Source organism: Lepidochelys olivacea (assembly GCF_965140295.1).
Source record: "Lepidochelys olivacea isolate rLepOli2 genome assembly, chromosome: 22".
Lineage (NCBI taxonomy): Eukaryota > Metazoa > Chordata > Testudines > Cheloniidae > Lepidochelys > Lepidochelys olivacea.
This window is the reverse complement of record NC_140432.1, coordinates 7909664-7925268: the sequence shown is the minus strand read 5'-3', so window position 1 is coordinate 7925268 and position 15605 is coordinate 7909664. Positions and strand designations below refer to the sequence as shown.

The 15605-nt window shown below is 49.6% G+C and overlaps 1 protein-coding gene across 4 annotated transcripts in view; it reads left to right on the top strand.

Moving 5' to 3' along the window:
• The window catches only part of ETS1 (ETS proto-oncogene 1, transcription factor), a 122233-nt gene that overhangs the window by 69957 nt on the left and 36671 nt on the right, over window positions 1-15605 (top strand). The window lies entirely within an intron of this gene.

Below are 15605 nucleotides of genomic sequence, written 5' to 3'. Positions count from 1 at the left end.
TTGCTGCTCCGCTAGCATATAGACAGTCTTTCTGTGTACCAGCGGTGGAGGGGGGGCGGGTGTATGCTGGGGAGAGAGATGTTTGGCATGGAACGTCACCCTAGCTTGAGGGTAGTTCAGTCTATCTTCCGCCATGTGGCCATGTGTCTGGCATTACATGTCACTGACTCCGCCTGGGGGCAAGCACTAGGGACACAGAGAGAGCAGTGTCTCCAAGACTTTGGCTGTCAGTCAAACTGGGATTGGGGAATTCCAGGCTGGGATGGCTGGGGGGTGGGAGTAGGGGGCTGGTGTTGGGTTTTGGTGTGTCCAGTGTCCCTTGGATGCAAATAGGATTAAGGCAGATAACTCCCAGCTCCTGGGAGTTAAGTTGCTATGTAACCACCCCTGAGCGTTATGGCAGAGTCCCACCCTTAGGCCTGGTCTACACTACACGGTCAGGTAGACATAAGCTGCCTTGCGTCGACCTAGCTGTGCAAGCGTTTTTGCTCAAATTTGGCTCTCAATGCTGATTTAGTACCCACCTCCCCGAGTGGCGTACAGTCACAGTCAACGTAGTTAGGCCAACCCAGTATAAGTGTAGACACTGTGTTTCTTATGTCGATGGTAACTGGCCTTCAGGAGCCATCCCACAATGCCCCACACAGACAGTACAATCAAGGCAAGTGCTCCTGGTGAGGACGCTGACGTCAGTTAGGTCGACATAATTTGTAGTGTAGACGTGGCTTTAGACCGAAGTGTCCTCCTTTTTTTGATGGCCTGGTTTGAGACTCATGGTGTCACTGTCCATTGACTTTCCAAGGAGGGAGAGTGGAGCTGTGATACTGGAGACGGTTGGCCGTGGAGATGGGTGTGTGTGTGATGGGCTGGAGGAGGAGAGCAGGGTTGGGTGTGGGAGGGGTTGTCCTAAGAGTATTAGGGTGTGGAAGAGAGCAATTAGCTAATCAGACCGTGAACTTCAGAGTCTTACTAGAGGGATCACAGATAGGGAAGGCATCTGATGGATTTATTATGGCCCTGTCTATGAGCAGAGAGCCCTGCAATGGTGAATTTCATTTATAATTTGATTTTAGTGCAGTGTAGGGGCTGGTAGCCCTGCTTAGCGAGCTCATGCTGTGGGCAGCCTTCCCTTTCGATGACTCCTTTCTAGAGCACGCCTGACACCGTGCTGCCAATTCCTGACTTGCAAATACCTCTGCTCTCCCTGTCCTGGGCCTTCACAGGGCCTTGAGCAGGACAGCTCCTTGCTGAGCCGGAGCATCTGAACCTCTCTTGAGCAGTGATGGGGCATCCACAGGTCGGTGGTGGAGACAGGAAACCGCAGGGGATTTGGTTGAAACTAGCAAACCCATTTCACGTGGTTGACCTTCAGGAGACTCAAAACCAAGTCTCTGGAGAGTGTGTGCTTTGGAGTCTTAACCTTCCAAAACGCCACTCCACATACTTAGAATCATAGAATCATAGAATATCAGGGTTGGAAGGGACCCCAGAAGGTCATCTAGTCCAACCCCCTGCTCGAAGCAGGACCAATTCCCAGTTAAATCATCCCAGCCAGGGCTTTGTCAAGCCTGACCTTAAAAACCTCTAAGGAAGGAGATTCTACCACCTCCCTAGGTAACGCATTCCAGTGTTTCACCACCCTCTTAGTGAAAAAGTTTTTCCTAATATCCAATTTAATCCTCCCCCACTGCAACTTGAGACCATTACTCCTCGTTCTGTCATCTGCTACCATTGAGAACAGTCTAGAGCCATCCTCTTTGGAACCCCCTTTCAGGTAGTTGAAAGCAGCTATCAAATCCCCCCTCATTCTTCTCTTCTGCAGGCTAAACAATCCCAGCTCCCTCAGCCTCTCCTCATAAGTCATGTGTTCTAGACCCCTAATCATTTTTGTTGCTCTTCGCTGGACTCTCTCCAATTTATCCACGTCCTTCTTGTAGTGTGGGGCCCAAAACTGGACACAGTACTCCAGATGAGGCCTCACCAATGTCGAATAGAGGGGAACGATCACGTCCCTCGATCTGCTCGCTATGCCCCTACTTATACATCCCAAAATGCCATTGGCCTTCTTGGCAACAAGGGCACACTGCTGACTCATATCCAGCTTCTCGTCCACTGTCACCCCTAGGTCCTTTTCCGCAGAACTGCTGCCTAGCCATTCGGTCCCTAGTCTGTAGCGGTGCATTGGGTTCTTCCGTCCTAAGTGCAGGACCCTGCACTTATCCTTATTGAACCTCATCAGATTTCTTTTGGCCCAATCCTCCAATTTGTCTAGGTCCTTCTGTATCCTATCCCTCCCCTCCAGCGTATCTACCACTCCTCCCAGTTTAGTATCATCCGCAAATTTGCTGAGAGTGCAATCCACACCATCCTCCAGATCATTTATGAAGATATTGAACAAAACCGGCCCCAGGACCGACCCTTGGGGCACTCCACTTGATACCGGCTGCCAAGTAGACCCGTTGAGCCCGACAATCTAGCCAGCTTTCTACCCACCTTATAGTGCATTCATCCAGCCCATACTTCCTTAACTTGCTGACAAGAATACTGTGGGAGACCGTGTCAAAAGCTTTGCTAAAGTCAAGAAACAATACATCCACTGCTTTCCCTTCATCCACAGAACCAGTAATCTCATCATAAAAGGCGATTAGATTAGTCAGGCATGACCTTCCCTTGGTGAATCCATGCTGGCTGTTCCTGATCACTTTCCTCTCATGCAAGTGCATCAGGATTGATTCTTTGAGGACCTGCTCCATGATTTTTCCAGCTTTTTTACTTCTCCCGCTGGAGAGAGGATGAGAGAACAACCAACACTGGACAGATGTGTAGTCACGCTGCTTAATGCTCTACTGGAAGGTACTCAGATGAGTGCAGTATAAAAACCCATATAGGGCCAAATTCAGGGGCAAGACCTAAGGGGCTGGACGGAGGAATAAACGACACCCCAGAAATGTCAGCCTGTCAGTGATAGAAGCGGAGGAGGCTAACAGTCTCATTCTGCCAGAGGTTTTAGATACTCCAGCTTCACCTACAGAAGAATTTTGGTGAACAGGGTCAGAGTCAGAACCGAGCTGTGAACTCGCAGCAGTTCCTCAGCTTTCTCACCCCTCTGGTCCGTGCAGCTGAATGGGTGTTCGTAGCACCGCGTAATGTTGCACTGGGCTCAGATGAGAGGTTAGCACCACAGACAGTTGTGTTCGTAACCTGGATTGGAAAAGCAGTTCACACTTTGGGCAGCAGAGCCCGTCCAGCCAGGAGCCTAAAAGCACCCTGGCTCTTTCGTGGAATGCTGGAGCCCAGACATGGGTTTGCCTTGGAAGAGCTCAGGCTGGCCTATTTTAGCTTCATCACGTGAAAGTGTCACCAGGCCAGTGAGGCAGGTCTCACTGCATTTCCAGCCTGTCTAGAAGACAGAGCTAAACCTCCAGAGACTTCCAGCCCAGAGAGCCCAGGAGCAGTTTGAATACTCAGGACTGATTCCAAGAGGCAGATGAACTTCTGGTTGCTTAAACAATCGGGAGCTCTGTAGTTTTGGAGGTTTTACCCATTGCCGTTGAACAGTTCAGCTCTGCTCCTGGGAATCAGGGTGGTTCAGTCCAATCTGGGTCTTAGCCCTTTGTGCATGGCGCAATGTCTCATTGCTGAGCGCATAGCTGCTCACACATGGAGGAGCGCTGCCTGCATCCAAGCTTTGTTCACTTCTGTGCCCCTCGCTGGCTTCACTTCACCTCCTTTCATTCTGAGCCTGGTGCCTATTACAGGCTTTGCTGACCCCACCCTGTGCTCCCCTTAGTTTATCTTTCAAGAGGCAGAGAGTGTGTGCCTGCAAATTAGAGCTATTTAGCAAAGTGGTTAGTAGGGATTAGAGATGATTATCACAGGGGAGGCTTGTCCCAAAGAAGAACACTGGATTTGTAAATCTGGCAGTGCCCTCCTGTCCCTGCTAAAAAGGGATTTAAGGAAAACAAACCTGAAAGTGAAAGAGCTAATCCCACTTTTAAAGGGGATTTCCTGCCTCCCTACACTGTTTGCATCATAATTCTCTTTCCTCCTAGAATATTAGCAGGCAGCAAAAGTGACAAGATCCTGGCCATTGAAAAATTATCGTCTCTGAAGGGCTGGCTCCTGAGTAGGGGTGTTTTGTTGGCTCCTTTCCCTCCACTGTAGGCTCCGGCATCCTAATCTGAACAGTTAGATAGTGCCGACCTGGGTCTTGCACAGGTTAGTTAAACCAGTATAACTCGGCCAGTACTTTTGTGGACATAAACCAGTTTAGAAATGGCTCATACAGGCGAGTGCTGTTTAATCTAAATCGGTTTAAGAGTGCCTGCAGCGGGGCTTTGCAGTTAACTAAATCACTTTAATTAAACCAGGGCAAGTTTGCAAGTTGACAGGGCCCTAAGCTTCCCAGAGGTGTTCGCATAATTTTGCTGGGCACTGTCAACCAGCTGTTAAACAGCCCAGAGGGGCTGCATTGCAGTGGTAGTGGGTGAAGTTATTCCTGTGTGTACTGCGTTCCCCCCAACATTTGAGACGAAAGGCACTAAATAAATGTCTCTGCACAGAAAAGGACCTGCCCCCTAAAACTCCAGATCCAGAGTGGTGCAAACTCGAGGGAAGTTCTAATTCTGCTCTGAACTTTTTGGCTTGTGCTTTTCTCTCTTGTTGTCCTGCTGTAGGGCTTTTTAAATCTGTCATTCATTGCACTTGACAAGCATTTCCTAGCCCTCACTACACCGCTCTGAAGGTAGCTGTCTCCCCCATTTTACAGATGGGGAAACTGAGGCACAGAAAGGGGAAGTGACTTGCCCAAGGCCACCCGGCAAGCCTGTGGCAGAGACATGGAATACACCGCAGGTCTCTTTACTCAAAATCCTCTTCTGTAAACCCCCCATCTATTCTGACATCATTAATTCCATCAGGTCTGGAAGTGCAGCCCCCTGAGCTTCCTCTTAGGGCCATGTTTGGTATTGTGTCCCTTTGTCTCAGTGGAGGTCAAGCTATAGTACCCCACCAAAGGCAGGGCTGAGTCATACTTCCAGGGATTGAAGTCCTAGACTACTGCATCTCTGTGGATAAACAAGGGACCTCATTGTCCAGGACGCTCAGTCCAATACCTCCATCCTAAGGGGACAAGAAATCTTGAGAGGTCATACCTTGCTTTAGTATAAAGACCGGGGCCCGTCCACCGAGAGTCTGATGACATCAGGAGATCTGGTTGGTTCTGGTCCCCTGCTAGCAGTCAGTGATAGCATATGGAGAACAGGTGATTGGGAACCTTCTCTTGTCCAATTTGATTGCAGACCTGTAATGGAGGGGCAGGAAGCAGACGCCAAATTAGCCAGATGAGCTTCCACCCCTCACCGCTGTCCCTGTTAAATTTATTTCAGTCACATTCCCTTTTATTGCCTTCAGTATGGTTCCATTCAGAATAACAAGCCCTGCACTACACAAACTGTTGTAATCCAGACTGGGTCTGGACTTGAGACATTAAAGATTCCAATAATGGGTTGAGGGGCCGGGACATGGCGGAGGTTGGACTAAGAGAGACCTTCAGCCTTGAGTTTCTCCATGCTGCAGGGGCTCCGGCCTGCAGGGCAGAGTTTGGACCTGCACACTGAGCTAGCAGAGGGAATTGGGCCAAGCGTTTCCGGCATACAGCAGAGGCTTGCCTGCGGAGCACAGGGAGGTGTTCATATTTTGGAAATCTGTGACAGATGGCTTTGCTTTGCGTGCAGGATGCTCCAGCAACAGCTAAAGCCCTGGTGATATCACAGGAGTGCACTGCCGAGCTAGAGTATGCTGCTTCTCTAGAATCTGAGGATCTCAAAGTACTTTATAACCATGAATTAAGCCTTGCACCAGTTCAGAATCCTTTCTGTCTTACACATGGAGAAACTGAGGCATAGAAACGGGACATGTCTTCCCCCAAGGCCAGTGGCAGCAAGCCTGGGCAGAGATGGAAATAGAATCAAGGAATCCTGACTCCCAATCCCAGCCCAGGACTTCTCTTTGAACCCATGTTTCCCTAGGAGGCTGATGGGGCCCCAAAAGGTCTAAATGTAGCACAAATCCTTTGCTCTGAGTTGGGGGGAGACATTTTTCAAACCTTCAATTTATTTATTTGGAAGAACCTCTCCCCTCCGCCCATCTCCATAAGAAAGCTGCCGCGCTCCGGAAGAAAGCTGGCTTTGTTGTTCTTTCTGCAGTGCTAAGCAATGTGGGGTGTCAGTTTCCGCTCTTGCTCCTTTTTGAAGCCCGGCTTTCATCTCCGACACAGAATATTTATTTTTCCCTGTTTGGGAAAAAGCCTTCATCCCTCCCCACTCCCTTTTCTCATCCCTACCGCCCCCCAAAATTATTTATTTTGAATGGAAAGACCTAATGTCTGTACCCTTTCTTCTTTTCCTGGGAGAAGGACAGTTTCTGAATAAATTGCTACCAAGATGGGATATAAATCTCTCCTCTCCAGCATGCCTTTGCTCCCTTTCTCCTGCCCTGCTCTGTCTTCTCCATTACTTCTCCCAACCTCATTCCTCTACCCACTCTCCCTCCTGTCCCCATCCATCCCCATTGCTTTCTCTCCATCCACATCCTCCTTTTCCTTTTTCCTGCCCTCTCCCAAGCTTCGGCCTCTTCCTCCAGCCCCCCATTTTGGAGCTCTCTAGGCTGGGTGCATGAAAGGGCCCTAATTGGAATAGGCTGGCTCAGCTCCTGCTTCCTGTGTGGGAGGGAGAGGCTACGCTTGTGAAAACAGTTCAGAAGTGCAGACAAATTTTGCCTGATCCTGCCTAAATGAACAGGGGCTCAGCTGGGATTATTTGCCCAGGTGTTCCTGCCCACCTCCGGCACCCCAAGCAGGGCACCTAGGAAAGGCAAGGCTGTTCTGGGACAGGCTGGGGTGCCCTGGGTGCAAGGCTCAGACTGTGGCAAGATGCACTCTAACATGGACTCCTACGGGGGAGGGGATGGAGAGGATCCTTCCATTTTAGCCCCGACAGAAGTGTGTAGCCGCTGAGCTCCGTTGTTCAGGTTTGAAGGTCCAGGGTCCTTCCGTCTCCCTCTCTGGATCGCCCCCGTCCCCCATATCCCACTGAGCTGGTGTGTTGCAGTATTGTGGAGTATAAAGCAAGGATCATTTCAAGCAACCTCCAAACAGCCCAGAGATGAACTGAGTCCTTGTCTGAGTCCCCTCTAGAGAGGTGCAACAACAGACAGCAAGATGGTTTCTGGTGGCAGGAGATGAGGAGGAGAAGGCCTTTTCACTACCAGTGCTGGAGGTGCTCAAAGACTACATCTCCTGAAGTCTTAAGGACCAGCTCTGCTCCCTATCTTCCACTCAGAAACTTGTTGGAATGGGCACAAACATCCAGACCAGGATTTTCCCTGGTGCAGCTCATCCGATGGGAGAGAGGTCTAGGATTCCCCTGTGTCTGTCTCAGGAGTGAGCTTGTAAACTCTGCACCTGGCCAGCTAGTGGGCTTTGTCCTCTTAGAGCAGCCTTGTCCAGATTCCTTCCGCCCTGTTCCTCTGGGTGCATCTTGGCTTCTGGACACTTTAAGGAGGGAGGGAGGGGAAAAAAATTAAACAAATACGCATTAAAAATAGCTCCAGCTGTCAGGTGCCAGGCTGAATTTGGGGAAGCGTTTACCAGATCAGTCATCTGGCAGGTCCCAGCTCTTGCTGCCAAATTACCAGCTGCCTTCGTTTGTTTTTCCTGCTCCCCTGCCATGGTCAAGGGCTCATTGGAAGCATGTGTGAGGCAGGTAAATCACTGGATTCCGGTGTGGAGGCCCCTTCTTACAGGTGCGTCCGTGCACATGTGCCCGCCTGCGACTCTACAGCTGCTATGAAAGTCCTTCCTTGGTGTCAGGCCATATCCATGGTCCAGGCAGGGTGTGCTCCATCCAGAGCCCTGGGAAACTCAGCTCTTCCAGGTCTCAAAGGAGCGCAGCTTTGCCTGTCCTCCACCTGAAGCTGTGGGTGGGTCTGGGCCTATGTGAAGCCCACACCCAAGTGGCCTCAGCAGACACGTTGGAGAAACTTGCCTGAGTCTTGGGTTTAGGCCACCTGAACCTGTCCCTGCTTTCAGCGAGTTTTGGTGGCCCCCACCTCTCCTTAGCAAGATCCACCCTCACCCCTGCTCCCTGTCTGTGATCTACCTTCTGTTCCCCTTCCCCCATGAGGGGAACCAGCAAGGGGATGGACAGTTGAGCAACAGGGGTGTGGAGAGCTCTGGGAGCAAAGCCTCCATGACTCCCAGCTGGCTGGCAAGTGAAAGCAGGTAGATGGAAAGTGAGTCTGCCCATAAGTGCAGAGAAGGGGTGTGGGAGGGGAGTTTGGCAAACCCGGCAGGGAGTGTGGCTTAGGGCTCATTGGAAAGAGGGGCGCGGGCCTTGGGGTGATCCAAGGTGCCTAGGTTGAGTAGATTGCTCATTACCACCCTACGGTCTGTTCTGGAGCAGAAGCCACACAGGGTGTCGGACAGACCAGCGCTGCAGCTAGCCTGGGGCTGTGCACCCCCTTCCCCCAGAGCTGTGTGTCTTCGTCCTTTGAGGAGCGAGGTGCTAAGGTGGGCACTGGTGGGAATCCATCCTTTCCCTTCTGCCACGAGGCTGTTCCTCTTTGCCCTGCCTGGCTGGCCCTTTCTCTCCTCGCAGGGTGAGTTGGATGCCAGTCTCAATGCCCCGTCCATTTCCCTGTTCCTTTCTACGTCTCCCCCGCAGTCCTCTCAGCCACCGCCTGCTCCCACGTTCTCCAGTTCCCGCCTCATGGCTCACACCTTCTGCGTTGTGGCAGCAGCCGCGACACCCCCCACCCCCACGTTTTCTCTGCTCTGGGCTTCCCGGCCCTCCTGCCTTCCTCATGTCACCCCTTCACACCCCTTGAGGCAGGGACCGGCTTTGCTGTCAAAGCTGGAGGAACAGGGCCTCCGCGCCACTGAGTCAAGCCAAACAGCTTCTGCTGCGGGGCATCCTGGTGTCATGAGCTTGTAGCTGCCGGCCCCCTCTGTTTGGCGTCAGGCCCCAGAGGAGCAGGGGGCATTGCCCTGACCAAGGGAGCTCTCAGCCTCCTGCCTGATAACCAGGCCGCAGAATCCCAGTGATCTTGCTTGATTAGCCAGGGAGCACAAGGGGGCCTGGGAGCGGGGGCAGGAGGCATTTCTCTTTTACCTGAGCGAACAGTGCCCTGGTTCCTGACCTCTGTGTCCATCCATCATAGAGAGGACAGGAGGGGCAGGCGCAGGGATGGCCAGGTCAGCTAGCTCCGCTCTGACCCACCGGGCATCCATTTATGTGCAGGCTACTGTGTAAAGTAGCGGGGGCTGGACAAGGACACACTGGTGCTTTTGGTGGGAAAGAAAATGAGCTGCTCATGGGAGTTTTCCAGGGGCATTGACTCCGTGGTGTGGAAACTTGGGATAAAAATGACTTTGCTCTCCCCTACACAGCCTAAGTGTTATTTATTTTGCGTAAGTAACCAGATGCTAGTGCCTTGGCATTAGTTAGAGGCACTTGCTTTTTGAGGTCAAATTCCCTAAAGTTCGTAAGTTTTCAACCTCTCCCTTTAAAAAAAACAAAAACAAAAAAAACAGTGAATAAAGAGTTTCTGAATGCAAAGCCAATTCAGGACAGCATGTGCTTGTAGCTGTGGGGGGAACTCTGGGACACCCTGACTCTTTGCTCCTTTGCTGTCTTAATCTCTCCAGCCCTGCTTTTGTAAAAGGTATTTAGATGCCTAATGCCCATTGGTTTCAGCGGGCATCAGGCACCTGAAAATTCAGACCCTCTGTCTTTTTGTATGTACAGCACCTAGCACAATGGGGTCCTGGTGCATGACTGGGGTTCCTAGTGCTACTGTGATACACCTAATAAACTGTATTTACTGTAATAAAGAATGTACAGTGCCCAGCGGTCCCTGGTTGGGTCTCTTAGGTGCTACCACCATACAAATAATCAGTAATAATAAAAGCTGTCTCTGGATTTTGATGGGGCCCATGTAACTGATGCTGCTGCTAGAGCTGTTTGTCCCAGGATCTCCAGTCAGGGCAAGGTTTTCCGGTGCCTGGTGGTTTAGGGAGCCCATCCAGAGATGCCTGAAAGAGACTGGATTGGCGGAAGGTGTGGACTTGGCCCTTTCTGAAATTCAGGCCCATATAGAGAGCCTGAAGCTGGGCCCCCTTGTCACTTGTCACTCTGGAACACCTTGGCCTCATGAATCAGTCCTCATAACCACCCATGGGAGGTGCTTAAACATTACCTATCCCCTTTTCCGACATGGGGCAGCTAAGCCACAGAAGAAAATAGCCTGATTTTCAGAGCAACAACTCCCCTTGGCCGTTGGAAATCAGGTCATATGACCTTGTCTGTCATGATGCTGATCCTGCACCTTAGACGCCCAGGAGAGTTCAGTCATTGATTTCAGCAGGAGCAGGATGAAGCGTATTTCACCAGCAGTAAAACTCCAGCCGTGGTAGCTACAGTAGAAGCTGTCGTGTGGACATGGTGGTAAAATCTCCTGGGCCCTGTCGGCCTGACAGCTTCCACTTTTGTTAAATATTTTTCGTGCAGTTGTAACGCCGACAGACCCCGGTCGTCAGCGGGAAGGATTGAACCCTGCTACCTCTGGAGCTTATTGCATGAGCCTCTAGTGCATGAGCTAAAAGCCAACTGGCTGTTAGTGCAGGCTGTAGAGCAGACTCATTTGATCTCTCTAAGTGGTCTCTGTGCCACTAGATGGGACAGAACCCCACACCCAAGAGGTGTGTGGGTTACCCAGTAGTGCCCAGAGGGCCCCATACAGGATCAGGACCCTCAGCTAGGTGCTGTGCAAACATATCAAACACATTGTTCCAGTGTGCCCAAATTCCTGACGTGCTTGTCAAGCTGGCTCGTATAAATGAGCTAGTTTCTTACAGGCATCGCAGTGGAGCTGGGTCTTAAGGAATGAGGGGTGGCCCATTATTCGTAGCACCCGGGCAGAACAACACACGTTATCCCAGCTCAGACAAGACCTTAGTAACTGGTATGAAGCCCTGTAGTGAGTCAGTGCTGGGATTAGAACGCCTAATCTCCTGACCGGCATGCAGACCACTACTCTAGTCTGTTTTCTGGTGCTTTTAAATGACGCTGCGAATTCCAAGAGACGGTTAGGAGAAACACTAGTTTGGCCTGGTTTAATACCCCCTGTCCCTAGAGAAACCCTTTCCAAGCCCTTGTTGTGGGTGTGGGTGTATGTGTTGAGGACAGGGGAAGTACACAGAGGAGCACGTGATATTTGGCTCAGGTTCGGTCTTGGAAACCAAGTGTAAGGTGGCAGCGGAAATTGAACCATCAGACTTTAGCCTTGTCCGTCCTTGGTATAAACGTTCTTCTTGGCGCTGACCTCTGGGCTCCTGCTCCAAACCCACAGCACCTGTGACACTGGGCTGAGGTCTATGGGAGACAGAATGCTGGGGCCTGGTTTTTCTCTTCTATACCCTGGTGTAAATCAGGAGTAACTGCACTGAATTCAGGGGGACTCCGTCCATACCTGTGAGAGGAAAATCAATTCCACTCTGCACTTTGGGGAAATATAGGCTGGTTTAAAGGGGCAAAAAGGAAGATGATGGGTCTAATTTAAGTATCTCAAAACCAAGGTTGTCAGAGCTGAGATAGAGAGGGGTTCCTTCTCCAGAAAAGCCTCCAACTCAGCTGTCTGGGACTAGCCCACAAATGGATGTCTCAGCCCTGCCAAGGCTTATGCACGTGTGTAACTTCACCCGGCACCATTCCCATTGCACTCAGGCCTGTGTGTATTTTGGAGGATCGGGGCCCCAGTGTATGAAGTTCTAAAGAGAATTCATTTCACTCATAGCTACAGATCAAATAGGAAAAAATACAATAGAACACGTCAGAACACACTTTGAGTCTAATGTACGCTCTCCAACGAAGAAACTAGCGCTACATATTTGAAAGAGCAAATTTGGAAATTTTAGGTTTTGTACTTGTTTCAATGGTCTAGTTTCATACCCCCCCCAAAAAAAAAAATCCCCAAGAAACATTGCAAATTTCTGTTTTTCTTCCTTTAGCTTGAAAATGGGCCCACTTTTCCCGCAAATTTACTAAACTTCCTTTGTGCAAAATGTTCATAGGGAATTCCTAAATTCTTGACATTTGAATAGGGGGCTGGGGACCCCACATATAAACAACTTTGCAGATGCTAATTTGCCTGTAATAAAATGGTGACAATATTTACAAACAGTTTCACAATTTTGCACATCTAAACGTCCCTTCCTCCTCCCGGTACGTTGCCTAAAGAGTTCTGCTTTGCACATGTTTACGTGGTTGACTCAGTGGGAAACAAGGCTAGAGAAGTTTTCTTAGGTTAATCCTGAATCATCCTCCCATACAGAGAGAGCGAGCAATGAGCTGCAGTGTAACCAGCCTGCTAAGGGCAGGGGACAATGTATGCCTGTGTGGTCCCTGTAACCACAGAGTACAGAAAGCGAAGCCTTAAAAAGCAACTTGATGAAGCAGGGAAAGGCTCATTGATCCATTTTCACTCAGCATGATCTCAAAGCAGAAGATGGATAGTAGAGCTTTCTAGGGTTTCTGCTCATTCCTTCAAGCCTTCTCTAATAAACCCAGTAAATAACTGAATGCAGCATTTGAATCTGTTGTTTTCTAAGGTCCTGATTCTCCTATCATAGCAAAATAACTCCTTGATTTACACAATGGCATGAGGGAGCGGAGAATCAGGTCATGAATTTTGAATGGAGTGTGTGAGGGGGAGGGGATAGTTTAAAAGCTATCTAAGCATGGAATTCTGTAATTTGTAATAGATGAGTGGCAGGGTGACTGGTTAGAGTGACTCATGGGGAAGGGAGTTAAAAAGCAAGAGCCAGTTTTGATTTAGCCTCTCTGGCTCCTCTGTTAGAGCCAGCTGCACATCATGCCCATGGTGACAAAAGGCAGAAGGGGCAAGGGTGGAGACAGTGAAACGATTTGGTTTGGTTTGTGATGGGACAGTGTTTAGACCAAGCTGTGTGACAGAATCCAAGAAAGGAATGTGGATTTTGCATCCTCGCTCTGAACAGCCCAGCTGAATATATGGGTCATGGGCAGATCTAGTTGCTATGCAGGGCTGTGGGCTCAAAGGTGGCTCTTCAGCGCTCAAGCTGCAATAGGATCTGTTCACATGGACCCCTGTGGAGTTCAAAGGGCTTCCCCAGAAGCACAGGGTGTCTGCACTAGAGGATCCCATTGAAGTAGCAGCCCTTTAAATAGTGCCTGTAAAAAAACAAAACAAATGCCGGCGCCCATCTCCATGTGCAAATCCTCCTGCATGTGCAAATACTGTAGCAAGTCACTTAGACGTTGATTGATTTGTGCACGCAGAGATGGGGATTTGAGCATGCAGATATAGCGGGCGCAGTTTTATGATAATGCAGCCCCTTGATATATTTCTGTGGACATGCTTCTATTTTTAGTATTTAAGTCTCAGTCAAAGATGGGTGGTTGGCAGGCTGGGATGGTCATGGAGTATTCAGAGCCTTTCACTGTGTAGGTCACCAGTTGAAATCCAGCCCAACTCTTTGAGGACTGGAGGTTGTTACTGCCTGATGACTGGCCTATGTGAAATGAGTTTCCAGCCTTTACACAAGTTCTTACTGTCTGTATTCCAAAAACACCCACCACCACAACTGGCTCTCATTGGGCAGTCTCTGCAGAGGGACCAGAGACTGAATTAACCACGAGGGCTGAGCTCCCCTATCTGCCCTTGAAAGGGTCCCTGCAGGCCAGGAATGGAGCAGGAAGCTTGCTTGGCTGATGCTGGGCTGCATCTACTCCATGGATGAACAGGGGACTTCAGGTCTGCAGAGCCATCTAGACCTTTTGCTAGCCTGGTTCAACACAGCACTTAGCGCTTATCTCTCATGGAAGTCAGGGGGACTTCAGCACATGCTGAAAGTGAAGTGCGTTTCTGACCTGGGGCCTAAATTCTCACACACGTTTTGAAAGGGTAATAAGGCCTGTGGCTACAGGACAGAGGCACAACTGCAGCTTCACTGCTGTCAGGTCTCTTAGTGTAGCTGCTCTAATCCGATGGGAGAGAGCTCTCGCTCATCAACTTAATTAATCCACCTCCAATAGGCGGCGGTAGCTATGTTGGTGGGAGAAGCTCTCCTGCCAATATAGCGCTGTCCACACTGGTGCTTAGGTCGGTGTAACTTGTGTCGCTTGGGGGGAAGGTTTATTCACACCCGTGAGCGACACAAGTTCTACTGACATAAGTGGTAGTGTAGACATGGCCGCAATAGAGTTGGCTGGGATTTCAACGAGAGCTACGATTTTTATTTTTTGGCAACCAGAGCCAGACAGTCATTAAAAAAAATAATCAGTTTTTTGGACACAAATGGAATTTTTTTGCCAGGAAAATTTCCCTTTTATTGAAAATCTTTTTGTCGTTCAAACAGAAACGTTTAGGTGAACTCCCAGATCTCCCGCTGACCTTAAGCCATTCATGTCACCACTCTGTACCTCAGTTTCCCCATTTGTAAAATCTACCTGACCTGCCTCCATAAAGTGCTTTGAGACCTACAGTGCTACAGCAGGGTTAAGGGCTTGGTGATGATTTATTTTACAATGACTTCCTTCTCCGGTCACATTATATTTCAGGAGTGTGTTTGAAAAATGAGCACTTCAAGGGTCAGATCTCGAATTGGGAGGACAGGGATTTTTTTAACAAACTTACATTATTGCAGCTTCCCTGAAAACCGAAGTGGTTCCTGCCATATAAACACTTCTCACCAGGATTTACTCCAAGATCCAAATTTCTGGGCTGACATCATTGGCTCTGGTAGGGGTGGCCATGCATTGCTCAGTGACTGACTCAGCAATTGCTTCACTGTATGGATTGTGCGTTATGTAACTCTGTGTTAATCTGGGATTTTCCAGCTCTTTGTTCGCCTCCTTTCTTGAATGACTTTTCTGCTGGGTTTTCGTCACGCTGCGTCTTGTTACAAAAGGACTTTTTCCAGGATTCCCTTTGCTTCCACCTCCTCCTTTCTCTCTTTTTCCCTAGGATCTGTGGCTGGGAATCAAGCGCTGGGCATGGGGCAAACCAACTCAGGGGAAGTAATACTCCCTCCTCACACACACACCCTCTTTAGCTTTCACCTAATCAAAACCTTTTGGGGCACTTTGAAGTGTATTTTCCCCTTTTTCATGCTACCGGGTTCCACAGGGGACTTGTGAGGCTTAACTGATTGATGTCCATGAAGCGCTTTGGTTGTAGGGCAGCCAGCCGCTCATTCTGTGATGGCTCAATCCTGGCCAGCCCTTAGACCTTGTAGAGTGATGTTATACCACGTAAACCCTGTAAATCAGAGAGCCGGAGATGGCATGTCTGTGTCTATCAACCTAGAGATTCCCTTTTGCATCTGTGCCAATGGAATTCTATCTCGGCTACACCACATCAGAACATTACAGTACTACGTAAATGCCCCAGTCCAGCAAAGCACTGAAGCTTTTAAGGATGTCTCTTTTAAGGATCTGAATAATCTGGTTGTAATCAATAGGACTATTCATGTGGGAAACCTACAGTTTCTGCTGACTTCAATGGGA